The sequence below is a fragment of the Lepidochelys kempii genome, chromosome 2, assembly GCF_965140285.1.
Source record: "Lepidochelys kempii isolate rLepKem1 chromosome 2, rLepKem1.hap1, whole genome shotgun sequence".
Taxonomy (NCBI): domain Eukaryota; kingdom Metazoa; phylum Chordata; order Testudines; family Cheloniidae; genus Lepidochelys; species Lepidochelys kempii.
In genome coordinates this window covers 168671681-168693044 of record NC_136381.1, presented here as the reverse complement: position 1 = coordinate 168693044, position 21364 = coordinate 168671681, and positions in this window count along the sequence as shown.

Here is a 21364-nt window from a genome sequence, read left to right as displayed (position 1 = left end):
GTCCCTTTGTCTGACCCTTTGATTGGGGGAGAGAGTAAGAGACCCCTACCCCAGCCATTGCTGCTCAGACACCACCACCCTAGTGGGGTCCTTTCACACATGGGTGCACGTGTGTTCCCCCCCCCGGGATTGTCCACCCCACAGCCTGCCCCTTTTGTTGGGTGCTTTCAGAGGAGGGAATTGTTGGTGACACTCGGGCATAGCGCCAGGTAACTCGAGGAGGTGGAAGACCACGAGAGTTGATGAAGCCCCCTCACTCTGGGCCACCAGGTAACTCGGAAGGGTGGAAGACCACGAGAGTCAAGGAAGCCACCTGCTCTGGGCCCAGGCAAGCTTGAACACTTCCCTCCCCTGAAGCTAATGAGAAAACAATTGCGATTGGTTGCTGTGTTACACATTGCATATGCTGCTGTTTTTACTTTGTAAGTGTGTTATGCAAATAAAAACATCTTTTGCTTAAAAAAAATTACTCTCCTATAGCCATCTGGCCCGACCCTGTCACATAGGTTAATAACTGACATAATTTTACCCTATTTCAGGCAGACATAGGTTGTCTTCTGGAGTCCTTGTTGTCTGAAAGCTTTCTCATCAAATCTTTTAAATTGCAATGGTTACTGAGGGTAAAATGGACTGATATCTCATTGTTTGTGTCCTAGTCCGGCATATCCTTAGACCTTTTTATAACAGTAGCAGTTTCTTGGAAAGCCCTCCCAAGCTGAATAAACTTGGAAAACTGTTGAAAACTTTACCAGTTTTCATCTCATTTCCACAGTTTAGCTGAAAGGTATGATTCCTGATTCTTCACAGCGTTTCCCTGAAAAATCTGCTCACTGGTTAGCTGTAGCCACCTTTCCCTTTTTTCATATTATTCTAATCACAACTACAGGTAAAATGGGAGCAGAGTCATGCCCATAGTCAATAATATTTCTGGTGACATTTTGTAGAATTATTTAGTTAGGATGGGATTTTCAAAGGAGCCTAACTGGCAGTATCTTTTTTTTTATACCTAGAATTAGTTAATTTTTTTCATTATTTCTTTTCCCTGTGTTTAATTTAAAAAGAAAATATTCTAAGACTCGGGTTACCAGGCATCCGGTCTTTGACCCTGGCGGCCATTAAAAGTCCAGTTGGTGGCACAGCGGGGTCCTGGGGCTAAGGCAGGCTTCCTGCCTGCCCTGGCTCTGCTCTGCTCCTGGAAGCAGCCACCAGGTCCCTGTGGTCCCTAGGTGCTGGGGCAGCCAGGAACTGGGAGGCTCCATACGCTGCTCCTGCCCCGAGTGCTGGTGCTGCAGCTCCCATTAGCCAGGAACCGCAACCAATGGGAGCTGCAGGGGGCAGCGTGCACTGTGCAGATCCTATGTGCCTGGCCGCCTATGTGTCTAGAGGCTGCAGGGACCTGGCAGCACTTACTTGAAGCCATGGTAAGTGCTGCCAGGACCCTGCACCCTCTCCCACACCCCAACCCCTGGCCCCAGCTTGGAGTCCCCTCCTGCACCCCAAGCCCCTCATCCTTGGCCCCACCCCCGAGCCCTCATTCTCTTCCACACCCTAGCCCCTGCCCCAGCCTGGAGCCCCCTACTGTACCCAGAACCCCTCATCCCTGGCCCCACCCCAGGGCCTGCACCCCCAGACAAGAGTCCATAACCCCTACCCCAGCCCCCTTCCTCAGCCCGGTGAAAGAGAGTGAGGGTGGGGAAGAGCAAGCCACAGAGGGACAGGGGATGGAGCAAGCACGGGGTGGAGCCTCGGAGAAAGAGCGGTACGGGGGCAGGTCAGAGCCGAGGTGTTTGGTTTTGTGTGATTAGAAAGTTGGCAACCCTATTTTAGACTCCCTGCCATTACTCTCTGAGAGTGAAATTTATCCCTTGGTGGAGGGCCAGAATAAGGTCCAAGTATCAGTTAAACCCTCAAAATAAGGCTTAAGTGGTGAATAAGCTTTTGTTGGCCCTCTGGGCAGGGATGACTTTTCCTCAGAGTCTGGGAATATGGGCCTCTTTGAAGATTTGCAATGGTTTATATCAATGATCCTTATCTTACTGCTTATAGGTTTCATCCTCTCTGTAGTTTTATTAACAGTTATTTACAATGGTGTAAATAAAATCCATTTGAAAGGCACTCCATTTTAATAGATAGTAATGGAGTTCCACAATGTCTGATTGGCTATAATGATGTCAGGAGACCTAGAAATGCTTATGATATTTGTGTTTCTTCTCCCACATTCCAGGCCTGAAATGACTGCTGTATGTGAATGTGAGTGATTGTAATGCAATGATCAATGACAGTTAAGTCTGCTGCACAAGTTTTGGATTAATTCAGTGGTAGGGTCACATAAACAATGAGCACAGAATATGTGAAAGGGGGTTGCACAGAGAATGGAAAAGTGTGAACACAAAGGACCAAGTCTGCTTGCCTTTTTTTTTTTTTTTTCATGGTGCTACCCAAATAAGGTAACCAGGATTTGGCTCTGAATCTATATTTAAATTCCACATACCAAAGTAAATGTAGTTAAATTAAGGATCAAATTTGCTCTGCTTTGGAAATATTCCCCAAAAGGTAGCTCTAATATTCATGGCACCTTAGAGACTAACCAATTTATTTGAGCATAAGCTTTCATGAGCTACAGCTCACTTCATCGGATGTAGCTCACAAAAGCTTATGCTCAAATAAATAGGTTAGTCTCTAAGGTGTCACAAGTACTCCTTTTCTTTTTGCGAATACAGACTAACACGGCTGCTACTCGGAAACCTGTCTAATATTCATGAGTTCCTGAAGAAACATTTGATTTTCCTCCCATCCTTATGATTAAATACTGAAGATATGTGACTAAACATATCTTCACCTTCAACTTCTGTTTGGCCCTAGAATGGGAGTGAGAGGTCTCTATGCTTGAAACCTGCTGTCTTTTACTCTGGAAGTTGCCACAATACTTCAAATTCAGCATTATAGCTTAATTGCAGCATCACAAAGGAAGAGCGGATGGGCTGCAAGGGAGAAAAATCCTCATTAAACCTTACAAATATATATGCTTGGTAATTAGCAAAATGACCAGGAAAATTATGCAAATATGTAAATAGCTTTGTGTTAAAATGGGCCCTATTAAAACCCTCTGAAGTGGGTTAATATATTTTATTGTATCACTGTATTGCATTTTAATATAAGCTCATATGGAAACTTACTTTGACTTTTATTCTGACTTTATAGGAGGAATGTAAGATATATTCAATAACCCCTGTCAAATAAAGGTAAAAATCTAATTAAGCAATAAATCCATACAAATTGTTACAGACAGTTAATGACTGGCTTGTGTTTTTATAACAGCAATAGTATATTAAAAAAGCATTAGCTTGTTGTACTGTGGCTGGAGCGGTTGTGCAGAAAAATTAGTCATTCTGCTGGCATTTCATGACTAATTTGCCATCACTTGGAGGAACACATATGATGATGTGCTTGGCTTAGAGAATGTGCACTAATATTGTAAAAGTCTGTAAAAGAAAAAGCTTAGTCTCAATATCTACAGGTATCTGTAATGTATTTATGATAGAGAGATTGGTTAATTTCCAGTTTTAAAGGTGATGTTCTTCACAATAGATCCAACATTTACTGGCCAACAATGACTGAGAGCAAAAATAAAGAAATTAATAATCACTATCAAGATAGTAAGATGCGTCCAGTACCCTTGTAATTGGTCACCACATCCTCTGTCACCATAGTAAAATAGAGGAACAAGCTGATTTAATATCTTATATATCAAATGTGGTATTTTGCTTCTGACATTTCTATCAGTGAAAGATGAGCCTGTTCAGAATACAATAAGAACAGACCAGAACCTCAGTTAAAAACTTGAAACAAACTGAATCTAAACCATTAAGTAGACTCATGCCTTTCTCTGAGCTACTTAAAAGGTTTATTATTTTGCAGGGAGCTGAGCTCTCAGTTTCAGCTGTCTACTGGGCTGGTAGTGATTAATTCTGTAACTGTGGGCTTTTCCCTGGTGCAGGAGTGAAGGAGGGGGGATGCATTCTGTGATATCACTAAACAGGGAAGGACTTTTGCGTATAGCTGAGGTTTTAGTAGAATAGACATCTAGATACAATGCACCTGAGCATGTGACATTAGCAAATCTAACAGCCCGTTGGGAGCCAGAGGGGCCTATGGGGCAGCAGGGTTTTACAGGGCCTATTGGGAGTGTATGAGTTCGCCTGACCCTTTTGGGTCAGGAAAAAGAATTAGGATAGTGAGAGAAAGTGGTCTTACTGGTGGTTCAATAAGAGGCAATTATCAGGAGAATGCAAGGCTGATACTGAAGGGAGAAAGGCCTGGTTATGGTGGAAGGAAAAAAAGAGATGAATAGGAAGCAGCCCTGAGTCCTTTCTATTCCATTAGATTTGGGCTTTGCCATTAAATAGCGATTGTATTCGTGCAATTTGGTCTGTGGAATCTCTGTGAAGAAGCTCACACATTATTCTGGACAGCAAGGGTGCTATCTATTGGCACATTACTGGTGGAGTTCACTATCTAGCTGACAAATCAGAAGTAATACATTTTACTGGGATTGCTTTACATTAATCCTCTGCCTTGAAACCACAGCTTAATGAAATAAAGGACACCAGATGGTAAACTCAGAGGCAGTAAAAATGAATCTGTCACATATTCTATGGGATTTCAATTTCTGCGATGTTTTTAATAGTGAGAAAGAGCCAGGTGGTGGTTTTAATTCTTCAGGATAAACACCATATACAGCTGGTTTAATTTCTAGTCTTCAATATGTATATGTGTGACTCATTGTTATATGCTTAATAATAATATTATACATGTATGGTGCCTGCCAACTGGGGACACAAAGCCATTTACAACTTAAGGGTTAATAATTAAGTTGTAAAACACCCCTATCAAAATGTAACATCTTTGATATCAAAGAAAGACAATCTCTTATTATAAAGCTCTTCCAACAGACCTGGTGTTAGCTACGACATTAATATTATCAATACTTAGTTGATTTATTCATTGGTCTTATTAATTCAATTAAACATAATTAAACATTATGGGACACCAATTTTGTAACCGTGGCCTGCATTTGTGTGCATGCACACTGTGGGTGAAGTTCACCTCTATATGGAGAGCCTACAAAGGCCTTAAAAACAACGTAAGCTCTCAAAATACAGCTTAAGTAGGATTTAAGTGCTACATAGTCCGTGAGTCTGAAGAAGGAATGAATTTCACCCTATCTGAGCAATAGCACCTGCATACATAGGTACTAAGCTTGAAGAAGAAAAGTTTCCTCACTTGGAAAGGGTACCTAAAATCTTCCTCCCACCTGAGGGATTTTATTTTTATTTTACAAAAAGAAAAGGAGGACTTGTGGCACCTTAGAGACTAACAAATTTACTTGAGCATAAGCTTTCATGAGCTACAGCTCATTTCATCAGATGCATTCAGTGGAAAATACAGTGGGGAGATTTATATACATAGAGAACATGAAACAATGGGTGTTACCATACACACGTTAACAAGAGTGATCAGGTAAGGTGAGCTATTACCAGCAGGGGGCGGGGGGAAACTTTTGTAGTGATAATCAAGGTGGGCCATTTCCAGCAGTTGACAAGAACGTCTGAGGAACAGCAGGGGGCTGGGGGGGAATAAACAGGGAGAAATAGTTTTACTTTGTGTAATGACCCATCCACTCCCAGTCTTTATTCAAGCCTAAGTTAATTGTATCCAGTTTGCAAATTAATTCCAATTCAGCAGTCTTTCGCTGTAGTCTGTTTTTGAAGTTTTTTTGTTGTAATATTGCGACTTTTAGGTCTGTAATCTTATGCTGAAATAAATTTGTTAGTCTCTAAGGTGCCACAAGTCCTCCTTTTCTTTTTGCAGATACAGACTAACACGGCTGCTACTCTGAAACCATTTTTATTTTAGTATTCCATCCTTGGACTCAAATGTTTTTTTTTCTTTTTATTCTTCCCTTTTGCTTACAGATGGAATCCTCCTCCCACACCCATCAAATCTGTTTGAATTACTAATGTTCAAGAGGGTGGTGATTTTATTATGCATTAATATAAATTTTAATATTCCATTTTTATTACTATTATTATGTGCAAAGACTAGATGGGTGCTTTACAAATAATAGTATTATTAATTTTAGCCAGAAATTTCAGAGTGGGACTTGGCTAAAGTGAGCACCTGTCTGTCTATCTTTCTGTCTTACTCATCTAACGTAATAAGAGACATTTCAAAGAAGCATGATTCTAGAGCACACACTCAGTGGGTGAATAGTGAGGGGGAATTCACATATGTCCAGAAGTGAATCTGGCAGAGATTCAAATAGCTCAATGCAACTCTAATATTAATTAATTCTTATAAACACTGCCTTGTGTAGATCATGGACACAGATGAAGCATTTATGGCTTTATCATGGTAGTAAGGATGAATTTCACAGTTTGTCAGCCTGTCAGGGATTAAGAAGACTAATATTGAATCATAGGAAAATCTCTTACATTGCAAAAGAAGAAAAGAACCGAAAATTATGTGTGTGTTTTTATTATTTTAAATACATAGAAATATTTGTTTGAGCTTTTTCTTTAAATCCATGTCATTTTCATTTACGGTGCCTGATTCTCTTCCCACTTACAAAGGTGAAAGTCAGGAGTAAGGAATAATTCCACGATAACTAATCAGTGAGATCAGAGTAAACCAATGAATGGGTAAAGTAACAATAAATGATAGCCATTCAAGATTTGAAATAATCACATCATTTTTATAGAGGTGTTACAGTCATGCATAAGTGAAATTCACCCCATGCAGTGTGCCAGCACAAACATTAGACTACTTAGATCCCACTACAGCTTATATAGGATTTAAGTGTTATATCAACCTTGAACCGGCTCTTTGCACGGTGGTGATTTTCACCCATGTCTCTGGTGCTCTGCAACCTGCTAGACATACCTTCCAGAAACTAAATTTCAGAATTTTGCTTATCAATGCTATCTATTTGACAAGTCACTTAACACCACCATTTTTTCTGATTGATCATCGGTTGGCAAAGCATAAAGTCATTGTTTTTGGGGGTGTGTGTGTATATATATATATATATATATATATAATGTGCATTTGGTGGTTATTGTATTTCTGGCTGAAAGGTAGCTAAGGGTAAGCCCTGCAGGAACCCAAAACAATGACTTTAGAAAGAGCCCTGTTTTCTGGTGCTCTAACAGAAAATACTTGGAATCCATGCCATGAAGACTACCTCCACCATCCTGGTGAAGATGCATAAACCAGTTTGGATCAGGGCCAGGGCCCCAAAGACAGACAAAGGTACCTTGAAATGGATAAAAGACTGCTTGTGAACTCAGAGACACATACTGACTGAAAGAATCTGCTGGAGATAATACAATTGGGAAACAGTAGGTGTTTGTAGCCTGGTGGTCTAGTGGGGTAAATTGCAGGATTCCACTCTGAGAGAAGTGCAGGTGTAAGCCTGTCACTTAAAAGTTTCCATGCAGGGACAGCAAGAGATAGCTCATCCCTGAACCATAACAGTCCTCTAACACACATACTTTCTGTTCTATTGAGAATACGCTTCAAGGTTATCATATCATTTCTTAGTCTCTTCTTTTCCAAAGAATACAATCCTACTTTCCCAAGTATTTTAACATAACTACATTAAGGGAATCCTTAAATAATTTGAGTTGCCATCTGCTGAGCCTTCTACTTCTCCAGAAAGTCATCTTTATTTGCAGTATTATAAAACAGCCTGAAATCAACTTAATATTTCAAATGTGACCTCATTAGCTCCCTCATTTAGTGTCAGAAAAACTTCCTGCAACTCGTATTCAGCACTTCTCTTTATACTTCCAGAATTATGTTTGTCTTGTTTTACTGCTTCTAAGCGTTGTGCTGATTTTGATTCTTGCCACTCTAATCCAGTAATCCTTAGCCTGCTCTGTGATTTCCATCTATGATTTTTCAGTGTATATTTATTTTATTTGTCCCCAGATTTATTATTTTGTTTGCTACAATGAATTGCATAAGCAGCTTACTCCTCTCATACTTTCCAGTCTAACTCTTTTTGAATCCTTTCTGTTGATTCTTCTGGACCTTCTTAGTTGTATATTGCATCACATTTGTAGTCCTAGGATAGATGAACAAAATTAATTATGCTTGTGACTTTCCATCATTCACCTACCCACAAATTCATTGTTTATATACATGAGTACTAGGACTTGTTGAAAATTTTCCATCCAAATATTTTTTCAATGAGAAAATAGGTGGATCTTTTTATAAAATGATTTTTTTTTCCACAAAGAGTGTCTGCTTTATAGAATCCCTAGATCATAGAAATGTAGGTGTGGTAGGGACCTTGAGTGGTCATCAAGTCCGGGCCCCTGCACTGAGGCAGGACCAAGTAAATCCAGACCATCCCTGACAGTTGTTTGTCCATCCTGTTCTTAAACCCCCCCTATGATGAGTGCCCCATAATCTCCCTTGGAAGTCTATTCAAGAATTCAACTACCATTATAGCTTAGAAGTTTTCCCTAATATCTAACCAAAATCTCTCTTGCCACAAATTAAGCCCATTATTTCTTGTCCTACCTTCTGTGACTTTTCCCCTGTTCCTCCATTATGCTAGAAATTTTCTTTGATCCGACCACCTGAAGTTGGTTTCCAGACCTATACCTTCATTTCTTTTATCATGTCATGCATATGTTCATAGACCCATACAATACATGCTTTGGGATTTTGCTCATCTTCAGAAGAGTCCCAGAGTGTATGGAGAACCTTTGACTGTGAAATTTGAAAAGGGAGACAACTTCAGATCCAGATTTCATAAGTCTGTTTGAACTCATAGATCAAATTATTGGCTACACTGCCTCATGCGAAAGAGAGAGAGAGAGAAGGGATAAGGGATAAGCTTAGTAGGTTGACAAGGGATAAAAGGAAGGAAGGATCAGCAGGCCTGATCACAAAAACACAAAAGCAAGAAGAAGAGGGTATAGTCCTAGTGTCCAAAATTATACTGTATTAGCCATTGTTAAGAGATCAAGGTTTGATGGACGTCAAAAGTTCTTTCTTAGTAACAGTAGGGAATTCTTTGCTCATTTTGATTTCCCCCATTCCTTGGACTGTGTGCAGGGATTTTTCTGTTTGTGCTGACTTCCTTGTTATTTTGGTTTAATGAGAATGCTTGTTTAGCCTAACCAAAAGACAGCTGAGGGGAGATATGATTGCTCTCTATAAATATATCAGAGGGATAAATACCAGAGAGGGAGATGAATTATTTAAGCTCAGTACCAATGTGGACACAAGAACAAATGGATATAAACTGGCCATCGGGAAGTTTAGACTTGAAATTAGATGAAGGTTTCTAACCATCAGAGGAGTGAAGTTCTGGAACAGCCTTCCAAGGGAAGCAGTGGGGGCAAAAGCCCTATCTGGCTTCAAGATTAAACTCGATAAGTTTATAGAGGAGATGGTATGATGGGATAACATGATTTTGGCAATTAATTGATCTTTAACTATTCATGGTAAATAGGCCCAATGGCCTGTGATGGGATGTTAGCTGGGGTGGGATCTGAGTTACTTCAGAGAATTCTTTCCTGGGTATTTGGCTGGTGAATCTTGCCCACATGCTCAGGGTTCAGCTGATTGTCATATCTGGGGTCGGGAAGGAATTTTCCTCCAGGGCAGATTGGAAGAGGCCCTAGAGGTTTTTCGCCTTCCTCTGTAGCATGGGGCACGGGACACTTGCTGGAGGATTCTCTGCTTCTTGAAGTCTTTAAACCATGATTTGAGGACTTCAGTAGCTCAGACATAGGTGAGAGGTTTATTGGAGGAGTGGGTAGGTGAGATTCTGTGGCCTGCATTGTGCAGGAGGTCAGACTAGATAATCATAATAGTCCCTTCTGACCTTAATATCTATGAATCTATGAAACTTCCTCAAACACAAAACTAAATTTAAATAGTTTTTTTAAGTTTAATTTTTGCAAAGTCATATATATAGACAATGACATCAGACAGTTGGTTCCAGTCATGAATAATCCATGGTCTCCTTCTAGCGCTATGTAACCTTGATTCAATCTGAAAAATGGTTAATGATATTATTACTGTGTTTGTTTTTCAAGTTAATTAGCTCATCCAATTCAAGTTGTAATATCCTTAGAACATGTGTAATATAATGTATTAAGGCTATAAATCCTTTCCTTCAATTTGGGGAATACTTCCCCAGAAAGTTTAGTATACAGTAGTCAATTTGTTTGGTATAATTTCCATTTGGAAATTTATGCAGTTCTAGACCAGATCTCAAATTGGCATAAATCAGTGAGGCTCCATGTAGCTCATAACTACAATGGAGCTACAAGAATTTAAACCAGCTGAGGATCTGGCCTATTGTTTTTAATCAAAGTGTATTTTGTCCCCCTACCTATTCCTTTAACTGTGTCTAATCAGTATCTCTTTTGTAGTCTCTGTTGCCCAGTGAGTAAATATTTAACAATTGGAATGCTTTCCATTCCATTCTCTTATGTGTTAAACCAATTGTTTTAGCAGAACAACATTCCTTCTAGCTCCCTTCAGTCTGAGCCCTGTATATCTCTAAATATTAAAGGTCAAACCCTGGCCCCACTGAAGTTAATGGCAAAACTCTCATCAGTCTCAGTGGGTCCAGGATTTCACCCTAAAATGGCACCAGTGGTTTTCTTGTTTCTCTGTTCTTTACTATAGTGTGAATTTTTAAATATGGGTGCACTGCATTAAAGCTAGACATTTTCAATTAAGAAGCACCATCAGGAAACACTAACTGCCCTCCTTTGTTATATCTTTTAGGCCCTCTGGCCCCTGGGATGTTTGTATATTACCTATTGATTCTGAGGTTCTTTCATACCGGGACATATGGTTCTCGCCAATGGCTTACCTACTCTTCACATGTTAAATATCTCTTTAAATAACATATATGGCTTTTTCTTTTCCCTTTTATCCACTGGCTGTCCATACTATCTAAAATGGTGGTACATATAAATCTAATTTAATACTGTTGGTCAAATTCATTATTTGATTAATGTTGTTACTTTTCATCAAATAATTTATGCAGGGAATACGTTTTCTGGTGTTCTCACATGTTGAATTTTTCTGGGTTTTCTTGAATAATTTATCCTGATAATTTTTTTTCTCATCAGCCAGTGATGTAATCATTTCAAACGTCTATGTATATTTTCCCCAAATACCATGATAAGGTCCTAAACTCCTATTTTGAATCTCTCGTGAAAAAGAACTGATGTGTTATTAGCACTGTATCTCCTTGCTTTTGTGGATGTCTGTCAGGACCTCAAATATATTTTTTATTGTTAGTGCATTGAATTAAAAATGTATTCAGTACAGTTCAATTGGCTTATTCAGACACTATATGATCAATGGACTGCTGCTGCCTTTAATATACTGCCATTACAGGAACCCTATGTAACCACATCAGTGTAACTGAATAGCATTTATTCCAACTCAATTTCTCTTGTCAGTGTTATTTACTGTGATATGACAGGGAAAAAAAATCCCAAAGGTCAACTACAGTTCTGTGTTACATTGGTAATACAGAAACAGCTCTATTTGTAGTAAACGGACATACATGGAAATAGATACAGAACAAAAAAAAAAAGGACAGAGAAATATAGAACAAATGAGCTCCATTGGCAGAGTGGTGCTGGCCCCACATATGTTACATTCGTCTTTGATATATAAGAACAGACAGGGAAGAGAAGCAGGTTATAAATATTATGGGCATTATTTCAATGTTTGCTTTTAGCCATGAGCAGCATATCAAGTGGTTCAATCTAAATGCATTGACTAACAAAGAAGTTTGGAAACTAAGTCCAGTCCAATTGCAGACAAAGGTCCTGTCTTTACACTGCATTTAAAGCAGAGTAAGTCTATTAACTTCAGTGGACTTTTTTCCTGATTTACCCTGTTCTGGGATCAGCAGCAAGCCCAAACTGGGTAAGGATAGATAACGAGTGATGAATATGCCTATTTTAAATTATTGAGCAGAGTCAATGCCAACTGGATGTTTCCAGGACTCCAAATGAGAGGACTGCTTATACACATAATCAAAGTCTCCCCTGAGAATTGTGACTCCTTGTTACTCAATATTACAAATGACACATTTGTCATGATTATAGAAATGTTACAGAGGCTCAAATTCCTTTCCAATAGTAGCAGATAATGCTCTAAACATCCCAGTTATCAGTATGGCATTTCTAGTTCTTCTCAACAGAGGGATGACAAACCACGGAGATGTAAATGAGCCAAGCTACAAAGTAAATACAGACTGCAAAGTAAGTTCCTCTTAGTAAGCACTCTGTCCTAAGGTTTGGAATTAGATACTCATAGTAAATGCAGAAGGAAAAGATACATTATGTCACCTTGTCCATCTGTTCCCAATACTGCTCTCTTCCCTACAGTGTATTCTTCATTGCTCTCATATTAAGGTCTGGGTTAAGGCAATTGGCTGCATTTCTGGGTATTAAACATATTTAATTGCAGTGATGTTTACTCTTAGTTAATGGAGCTTGAATGGTTTTTATGAAATACAGTGCTGGGGAAGAGTTCAAAAGAGCCAAATTAGTTATTTCTCAATGGAATATTCTGCAGTGTTACCAGATTGCTGCTATACATATTCTGGACTTTATACATTAACTGAGCTTCAAATTATGTTTATATTTATTTTTTTCCTAATTTTGGATTCTGATTACCTCTTCACAACACTCCAATTTAAGAATTGATGACCAAGAAGGATCTGTAATGAACAATGTCCCAACACACTATATGAGTAGGGCCCTACCATATTCATGGTCCATTTTGATCAATTTCACGGCCAAGGGGTTTAAAAATTGGTCAGTTGCATGATTTTGGATGTTTACATCTGAAATTTCATGGTGTTGTAACCCTGGGGGTCCCAATCCAAAAGGGGGTTATGGGTCGGGGGACGGGTGTCACAAAGCTGTTGCAAAGGGATTGCAAGATTGCCACCCTCACTTCTTTGCTGCCTTCAGAGCCCAGTTCTTCAGGCAGTAGCCATGGAGTTTCTTGCAGCAGGAGGAGGCTCCCGGAGGTGGAGGTGAGTCTTATCTCCCCATGCTGCTGACAGCACCCCAGCTAAGGGCTCCTTGCTACTAGTCCTGGCTTGCTGGGGAGGGACAGGACTTGCCCATCCCCTGCACAGCCCCTCTCAGACTTGTTATAGAGGAATGCCTTTGTATATCCTGCCCAAATGGTAAGTGGATTAATAAATATAACCAACATTTTCAAAAGTGATCAGTGATTTTGAGTGCCTCGGGTTTCGGATGCCCAATTTGAGATACTATAAAGAGGTCTGATATTCAGTGGGTGAATATTCCCCTCACCAGTTGGATGTTGTTGTTTCAGACTCTTACAACATTTGGAGAGCTAGGAATTCACACAGAAATTTGCTCTAATGAACTGATCTAATGGTGGGAGTTTACAGGGCTCTGAGGGAGTGGGGGGATGACCGAAAGCACCCCTGTATTCACACCTTACACACTCTTGTAGTAAACTTTTTGCAAAGTATGCCTTGTGAGGTATCATTTAAAAACTAATAACACAGAGATCATCAATATTTGTGTGTAATGTATATATTAATGCATATTAAGAGTTATGAATAAGCTGAAATTATGACTGCAATGTGTTTACCAGACAAGTCTGGGGAAGAGGTAAACTGCTTTCTCAAAGACAAAGGACAAGCTGATGCCTCTAACCAAGTGTCATCAAAGTTGATTGGCCATCACCGGTCAAGTGGCCCTTCTTTGGCAATGAAAGGAGGAACGAAAGATCAATCTGCATTTTAGCAAAAAACAGCATGGAGCCTCTTTCACCACTAGACTCCATTCTCCATCTTCACAGCTAGAATGAACTTTATCTAGGGGTAAGCCTCACGAAAATTCATTTCAAAAGCTGACTGGACTATAAAAATGAGGGCAAAAGCACCCAGTTTTTTTCTCTCTCTCTGTCTCCCCATTTCACCTAAGACAACAAAGGAACTAACCCTTCGACTTTGTGAGGAGATCCTAACTAGAGAATTTGGTCAGCCCTGTTGCTGAGAACACATGGTAAGGATTTTACCTTGAATCAAATCTAGCTCATTAAATTTTAGCAATTAGAAAGTATTTTACCTTTATTTCTCTTGTAACCATTTCTGACTTTAATACCTTGTATTTGTACCAGCTTAAAATCTCTTTGTAGTTAAATAAACTTGTTTTATTTTTAATCTAAATGAATCCAATGTTGTGTTTAAAATAAATTGTTTGGTAACTCCAGTTACAGTATCAAACGGTTTAATATTGGTCCATTAGAGGGGCAACAGACCTTTACTACTGAACTGTCCACGAGAGGGCTAGACAGTGCAGAACACATGTTTTTGGGAAAATTCAAGAATGGGAATGTGTGGGGGTCATTCTGCAAGTAATAATCACGGCTGAGGGAAACCAGAGTGTGGCTGGTGTGTTGCTGACAGGCTGCTGAGGTCAGAGGTGCTGGACAAGGCCTGCAGCTATACACAGACACTCAGGAGTTGACCTGTGTGTTGTTTGGTGGTTTGTGAGTGGCCCAGGTTGGGAGCTACAGCAGAAAAGCATTGTGAGGCACCCAAGGTTGTGGGCCAAGTTGTGACACAAACCCTCACTGGTCTGATTACACCCCCGAATGTGACAGGGAATATATGGAAAGGGCAGCTTCTTCTCCAGTCAAGGCTCTGGAGGCAGAGGTAGCCTTCAGAACCCCACTTAAGTTCCACACTGAAGTCCTCACACAGCAATATGTGATGGTAGTAGGAGAGGAGCAATGAAGTGGACCCCTATTATTGTTCTGAGAGTGCTCTATAAAAAAAAGCTGTATACATGTAGCTAGAGCATATGAAAGAGTGCTTTGTATTGGTTCATTTGATTATGTAGCATTGTCTATGAGTTAGCACATTCAAGAAAGTTGTGGTTGTTATTAAGTGAGCAGCAGACACCACTGATTTGATTGACTTAATGTACCCTCTCTACACACACAAACATCATACTTCACTTGAAAGCTTATTATGTCTACTAAGATGACGTCTGATGTGGAGCTCTCAAGTGGTCCTCTTGCCATAGAAAGAGGGATAAACAGTGACACTGTCAACATGTTAAAAGGACTACTTTGAAATATTTGCATTCGTTTCTGTTAGAGTCATTAAATTATGTATTATTTCAAGACATAACATCGGATTTCTTTGTAACCCCAAAGCATAACAACACAAACAAAATGTACTAATGAATTTGTACAGGCATCACTGAAATGTAATAGTGCTGGTGCCTTTTCTAGCCCACATTATTATCATCATGTTGTTCATCATTATGATGTTGGAGAGAGTGTGTGGGTGACCACAGTCTTCGTTGTCTTGACACGTATACCATTCTGTGCAGGGAAGATTGTACTGACTACAGACAGGATTGATTGTGAAGCAACCTCCACTGATACTGGCATAAATAAGGTCTTGTAGATGCTCAGTTGCCTTTGGGCCTTTGAAGGATACAAGAAGTGGTTCATCATCCACATTTTTCAGTCCATGTTGCAATGATGCTCCCAAATCTGGTGTGAAGACCTCCAAATCTTAATGTGCTAAGATGATCTTTAAACCTGCACTTCAAAACTGTTGTCACATGGTGGGAGTCTGGCCAGCGACTTCTCCTTTTTGATGACTAGAATGAGGCACAAGCAATTCAGGTGTCTGTGGGTGTCCTTTTCTTTTTCACTCTGGTCATACATCACTGCTATCAAATTCCTTGCTGAAGAAAATGCAGCTTATCCAGCACTCTTTCCCAATTTTGCAAGATCTCTGAATTGGTAAGCTTGCTTTATTTTGACAACACAAAACGCAGATTTTTTCCCAATACGAAATAGGGAAGACAGAAGGTAGCATGTTGCAGAAGTAAGTTGTCACAGTCAGGAGTGAGTGCGTCACAAATTGCATGCAAGGCATGCTTGTCAGTTGTGGGGGTAATGGTGCCTGTTTCAATCCACATGTAGTCTGCGTGTTATGTTTTTAGGAAGTAGTGGACTGCAAGGACCAAAACATCTGTATCAGGTGACCTAATTAGCATGATTCTTTTGACACCAAGAGACCCAAAAGCCATATTAGCATGTACAGCAAAAGAACATAAGAATGGCCATACTGGGTCAGACCAGTGGTCCATCTAGCCCAGTATCCTGTCTTCCGACAGAGGCGAATGCCAGATGCTTCAAAGGGAATGAAGAGAACAGGGCAATCATCAAGTGATCCATTCCCTGTTGTCTAGTCCCAGCATCAGGCAGTCAGAGGCTTGCAGAAGCTGCAGAAACATCCTTGTGTCTAGTTCCTCTTGAGTACTGTACAAGTCTTGGGCTTTAGTTCGCCACTGGAAAAGCCTTCAGCAAGGAGTGTTTGTGTTAAGTGTGTTTCTACACTCTTAGGTGCATTTTGAACGCTATATTCACAGAGAAATTTTAGAAGTGACTGCTTGTTCAACGCCAGAGTTAGAAACTTTTTCTAAATCACCTGGTATTTCTTGCATCCAACCTTACATCCTGTCCAGCACTGTCTTTCTGCAGTTTTCAAAGAGTTACGGTTGTCATTTCTGTCAGAATCTTTGATTACAGAATTAGCATTGTCAGATACTTTTAGGACCTGCCTTGAGTTCTCAGCAGGCAATTCATCAAATGTGTGGAATTTGTATCCAGTTATCATTTGTATGACAGCCACAGCATCTCTGATGTACACTGTAGCATGCTGTTAGCTCATGGATTCTTTCTGCTTGAACAGCTGATCCCCAAATTCAGCTTTGTCTGTTCTTCAAATTGGGCAGGTCTACACCACTGCTTATGTCAATATGACAGTGCAAGGCTGTTCTTCATTCACACAAAGTGGTATGGAAGGTGACTCTCACCACCCATAGAACAGCCACAGTTGGCTGTGTATCACTGTAAATCTGCAACTCTGGCCAAGATTTGCACTTTAGTATAATAAATATTTTTTGTCTCTAATCTCTGCTTTTGAACTTGACTTATCCAGAAGAAAATCATATAATATCCTACATATGGAGCTTTACCTTTCATCCTTAAGGATTCCAAAGAGCTTTACAAAACTGGGGATTTGCGCAAGCACACAGAGTAGGGTGCACACAAATTATTTGCATCATACAATGTGTGCCTACCGATTTACGGCGTGGTTCAGCTCCAATTAAAATTAATGGCAGGACTCCTGAATGAAAATATGGCTGCACATAATATTTGTGTATGACAATCTGGCTGCAGGTATCCAGATGTCTAATAGTTCTTTCCTCACTAACTGCAACAGAAAGGACAAGTCTAGACCAGTGGGATGTCAGGACATAGTAGCAGTTGCTGTTTTCATTTCCTTCAAGTGAATTCTGTGTCCACTGGTGGGCAATATTTAGCTCTGGCATCAGCAGACATAGTTTTGATTGATAGGAGGGTGCCGTGCCTGCTTCCAGCAGCATGGAACTAGACAGGGGAGCTCTCTTCTTTTCTCCATATATACTATTTAATTGCATTTTCTATTACAGAACAGGAACAACATTCAGGAGAAAAAAAGGCAACATGTAGCTGGAGAGGCTGCCATAACCCAGTCTTGGTCTCAAGACTTTCACTTGGTGAAGAACTCTGAGTTTGGTTAGCTGAAAAGATCAAACAAATCTGAGAGAACCAGTTTCATCCTAAGGTAGCTGGTGGCAAGCACAATAACCTTCCCTGACAGAGTTCTACCCGACTGAGTAACTGGACATCCTGAAAGTACTTGTGAAATCCAACCCACCACATAATCCGCTGGTGGTTAGTGAATGCCAGCAAGACGCACCTGGGTCTGCTGTGGAAACTCAGAAATGCCTCTTTCAAGGAAGGCAACTTTCCAGCCACCTTGAAAATGCAATAGTCTGTCCAGTGCATAAAAAGCATTTCTTAATGCAAATTACTCTTGCCAGCTACCATCTTTCATCTAACATTCCCCTTCTAATCAAGATTTAGAAGGTTGTAGCAAGCTGACCCGAGCAGCACCTCACCGCCACTATTGTACACCTTTCCCAGTCACACTTCAGTCCAGGCTACAGTAAAGAGATGACACTAGTAGACAATCTCCATATAGCCATGAATGAAAGAAAGTAATCCATTGGTAGCTGATATTGCCTTTAATCCAATCAATCAGGAAGTCCTTTTTGGCTCATCTTTGAGAGAATACAGGGATGATCTCAGAAAGATCCTAAAAAGCTCTGCTGGGCTAGTCTTCCTTTTCACCCTCTTCTGCTATGGGGTAACACAGGAATCAACCTTGTGCAACACCCAGCTAATTTTCATTCCACACAGACAGTGACATCACTCAGCTATCCCAGTACCCAAGTCAGATAAGTGCTTTGGCAAAAAGCAGCTGGTTCAAGTTCAGCCTGGATAAGGAAGAAGGGATGTTGGTAGGAAGGGAAAGGGCCAAGTGAAGGGGCAGGCACTATAAGTTCCTGTCTAAGGTCCCAGCTCCTGGAGTCATGTGATTATACAGGAATCTTGGAGAGGGCCATTTAAAGTAAGCTTCTAGATCTCAGCATGGCAAATAAAAGCTTGGAACTGGACTTGAATGTAACCAATGCAGAGATTTATGCCTGAGTCTCAATACAGCCTGAAACAATAGTTCTAAGAGGGGAGCCTGGCACCATCACCGCAGCATAAGGTTGTGTGTGTGGCAGGAGAAAAGAGTGTAATTTGGCCTGACCCATCCATCCTAGCACATACACTCTGGTTTCAAAATTTTTTTCTGTGCAATGCAAATTCCAAAAAAATTTTAAACAGAAGTGTCAAAACATTTCATTTCCACATTTGACATTCCTGAAATCAACATTTTTTGGTTGTTGAAATAATCCAGAATGCTTCCTTTTGAGCCATTTCAACATTGAACTGTATTTTCCTATGGCTTGTTGCCTTGTGGGAGTTGTAGTTCCAGTCCCCTGTTGCAAAGGTAATTAATAAAAGAACTATTAATGGTATTGGATTTTCAGTTTCCTTTTCTGAAAAATTACTTTTCTAAGATTTTCAGGAATTTCTAGGTGTTGCTAGCTTGGCAACTTGAGAATTTTTTTGTTATTGGATATCACTGCTTTCAGGTGTTTCTTCCTTCTCTTAACAGCAAGCCTGTTTTTCCCTTCTCACTAGTTATACAGTGTATTACTTCAGTGACTTCAATGGAATTACCTCGGATTTACCCCAGTGAAGGGAAAAGGAGAGTCAAGCCCAGTGTATCTATATTCTTGATCAGACATTTGTCTTTCAGGACAATTTCTTTCAGGACAATAGTCTATCAGGAAGGATGTACACAAGCTAGTACCTTATCCTGCCTTCTTGTTATCAGATGCGGAGCTGACAAGCCTATTGTGGCAGCTTCAGCAGTGAAGTGCAGAGCCCTCAGACCAGCATCAAACCTGGTCAGAGGCCAGATGTCCATTGAAAAAGGTATTCTGTTCTTCGGCTGCTCTGGAGTTGTAAAGATGGAATACACTCAAAACTGGATCGGTCACACTTGGTTGTATATGCCACGGACTACATCTAGTCAGCATTTAGGTTGTCTTCGTGTTCTGGAAATGACTGTGCTGGAACTCCAAAGCAAATGCCTTGTGTGTACATGAACTTGCAGGACAGGGTGAATGGAAAGTCATTTGTATACAGGTTGAAAAGCATCAGTGATAGCACAGACCCTTGGGGTAGAGCATTGCCTTGTCTTTTCCATGTGCTAACTTTGTTTCCCATGTGCACTTGGAAACATCTCTTGCGGAGCAAAAGGCCAATGAAATTGACTGCCCATGCAAAGAGTGCTCTTGACAATCTGACTAAGAGCTCCATGTGCCACACTGTGTCACAGAAATATGGCTCCCATTTTCAGGTTCTTCTGAAAACCTGTGGTTTTTCATATTGTCAAAGCTAGCACTTGATCGCAGGTGTTCCAACCTCTCCAAAAGCCTGCATGCTCCATGTTGTGTATTGATTCCACTTGTGGAGAGAAACACTGAAGAATGAGATGCTCAAGCAACTTGAATGTCACAGACAATTATCACTACATCTGTCGGTACCTTGTAAAATTATGTGGGTCTTTCCCCAGTTTCAGGAGAGCAGTGACTTTTGACATTCTCCATGTCTTCAGAAGTTGCTCTTCATTGACCACTCACATGAAGAACTGCACCAGCCTCTGATGAGCATGAGTTTCAAGGTGCTTCAAGAAGTCTGGCAATATGTTGTAATAACCAGCAGCAGGCCGGCTCCTAATATCACTCAGAACATTGTCTAACTCTGTGGCCGCGAACATCTCTGTGAGCTGCCGAGTAGCGTTTCTCCAGTGGAATTGACACCATTTGTCATGGACTTGTCATCTAACATCCTTCTCAGCTGGGGCCTTTGACACATTCAGCAGATGGCTGGAAGCTTGATTTGGCGTGACAGGTGGTCGGCCTAGTGCTGGTTGTTGCTGAGCTGTGCCGAGACGACAAATCAAATTCCAGCATTTGCAGTTTGAGTATAGATTGACATCTAGATTCTGAATCATATCTTCCCATTGTGCCCATCTAGCAGCATCCAGTGACTCAATTAGATCAGCAATATCTCGATCATCAGAGGATTCATACTGACTGAACAGATAAGCATCAGATTTTGGCAAAGTGCCAATATCATTAGAAAGCTAAAATGCAATAAACTGATTCCGGGATGCAGGTGATAAATGTAAAGTTTTGAGACAGTGAGACAGCCATTATCTGAAGGAAGTCTTAATCTTCAAAGTCTCTGATTCATGCACTAGCCCAAGAAAAGAAGTAACAATAGAATGTTTCTTCTCATGGTAACCCCCACTTTAAATATTGGGAATCATGCTAAAACTGAAAGGAGATTTTTAAGTGTACCTACTGAATATGTAAGGTGGGGCAAAGTTACCATCAGAATTGTATTGACTTTCCCAGTTAATAAACAAGGTATTAAAGCTTAATGGGAGAATTCCTGTTATGTTACTGGTAGAAATTAATTGGAAAATTAATTGGTGAAAATTAATTGGAAAAAAACCAACGATATTTTTGTCTTTATAAATCATTATCTCCAAGTAATTAATAGATTCGCTCATCTTCCTTAGTGAACCTTGTCTGAGAGTGCATGAGGGAAAGGTGTCAAAGGTAAGAGTTTTCTTTTGTCCAAATTAGAAGAAACAATGGGTATTTCTTTAAATGATTGCTTAACTGGAAAATATAAATTGAGTTATGGGGTTGAATCAATATAGATTCATAGATATTAAGGTCAGAAGGGACCATTATGATCATCTAGTCTAACCTCC